The sequence below is a fragment of the Seriola lalandi genome, unplaced genomic scaffold, assembly GCF_002814215.2.
Source record: "Seriola lalandi dorsalis isolate HSWRI2012SDOR001 ecotype SW California unplaced genomic scaffold, Sedor1 jcf7180002054982, whole genome shotgun sequence".
Taxonomy (NCBI): Eukaryota; Metazoa; Chordata; class Actinopteri; order Carangiformes; family Carangidae; genus Seriola; species Seriola lalandi.
In genome coordinates, this window is record NW_019525531.1 from 1 (window position 1) to 1,937 (window position 1,937).

The 1,937-nt window shown below is 41.6% G+C and overlaps 1 pseudogene; it reads left to right on the forward strand.

Moving 5' to 3' along the window:
- The first annotated feature begins 1,423 nt into the window (after positions 1-1,423).
- The window catches only part of LOC111647084 (E3 ubiquitin-protein ligase TRIM38-like), a 1,827-nt pseudogene continuing 1,313 nt past the window's right edge, over positions 1,424-1,937 (forward strand).

Here is a 1,937-nt window from a genome sequence, read left to right on the forward strand (position 1 = left end):
TCAGGATAACAATCACATCATTACAACATTCATATTTAGTGCAAAAACAGATGTCTGAGAGTTCTGTATCTGCTCTGAAGAACTGCCTGGACTCATGTGGGACTGAATGTAAATTTAAATGATGATAGATCAGGTCCTTATTATAAGTCCTAGATTCTCGAATGACACTCTACAACAGTCTCTTTCAACCTTTAATATCCAGCTTCTTGTCTGGACTTTTCCATTCATGTGTAGGCACTACAGTCACAATGCCTTTTCCAGTTGTGCTGAGAAGTTAATCCATGCACTGTAATTCTCCTGCCTCAGCCAGGGATTTGTAGCTTGTGCGCAAGGTCAAAGGTCAGGATCCACTCAGGAGTTTTCAGCGTTTGAGCTGGACAGCCTCAACTCAACTTTTTTTAAATTATTGTTATCTCCACTGAGGTACAACAGCTGCATGTTCAGGAAATCAGCTTTTACATTTCCAGTGTTCCAACTCCAGCTGAAAAAAAATGTCATGGTTTAGATGAATTAATAACTGTGTTTATCTAACAGATAACTGCACTGAGCAAGAACCTTTCGCATAAACATAGAGCACTTCCTCACATTGATGAAGGTTCAGTGGAGCTCTCTCGCCCCCCAGTGGTAGTACAGTTTATCGCAACTTGAAATGCAGATTCCGACATTAAGGTCATTCCCATCATTACAGTCAGAAACAAATCAACAGTCTTTAAGCTATGCTCTCTTCTGGTGCCATCCAATAAGTGTGCTGTGTATAATATATATTTAATTTGACATGACTGCATCGGCAAACACTAATGCTACACATCAAAGTTAAATGTGGAATTTGATGAGAAATTTAATCATTTCCAATTCACACACTATTGTATTCTTTTTCTCTTTTATTCACCCTTTCTCTTTTTTCCCATGTGAAGCACCTGTTTTTCAATATAAATTTAAATGGAGTTTGGTTGTTCGACACAGTGTTTGTATTCATATGAAGAATAGATACCTATGGAGAGAATATAAAAATAACATAACAACCCTTCTTATAATGGAATATTTTATGTTTGAGTGATTGAAATAATATATAACACATGTAGCTGCTGTACTAGTTTTTGTTCTAATCTTCACTGCACAGTGAAAACGACAGTGAAAGTTGCACTATCCCTTTAAGAGAAAAAAACCCTACTGTTGAAATGCATCAGCGTGAAACCCCCTCCCACTTCATCCTGCTCTCACACACAGCGAGCTCCACTCTGTCCATGTGCTACCTCGTTCCCTCCTCATCACTGATTTGCAAGTGTGCAGATGGGTGTAAGCAACATGTGATACAGCGGGAGCTGATGAGCCCCGTTCAGTGAAGATTAGCAAATGAACAGGAGCAAAAGAAGCAGAGGTTTGTTTTGGATTAGATCACAGACTTTTGTTTCTGTTCAGAGAAAGTGAAACTCTCATACAGGTCACTGCTACAGGGTGAAATGGAGCAGAAAGGAGTTAAGCTGGACTGTGGTGCTTTCTGCTGTTCAGTCTGTCTGGATGTAATGAAGGATCCGGTGAATATTCCCTGTGGACACAGCTACTGCATCAGCTGTATTAAAAGCTTCTGGGATGAAGAGGATCAGAAGAAAATCCACAGCTGTCCTCAGTGTAGGCAGACCTTCACACCGAGGCCTGTCCTGGTGACAGTCTCAGCTGCAGCAGAAAGGACTGAGAGGCAGAGAGAGCTCCAGCTGAGTCGACAACAAATCCAGCAGAGAATCCAGGACAGAGAGAAAGATGTGAAGGTGCTTCGACAGGAAGTGGAGGCCATCAATGGCTCTGCTGATAAAGCAGTGGAGGACAGTGAGAAGATCTTCACTGAGCTGATCCGTCTCATGGAGAAAAGAAGCTCTGATGTGAAGCAGCAGATCAGATCCCAGCAGAAAACTGAAGTGAGTCGAGTCAAAGAGCTTCAG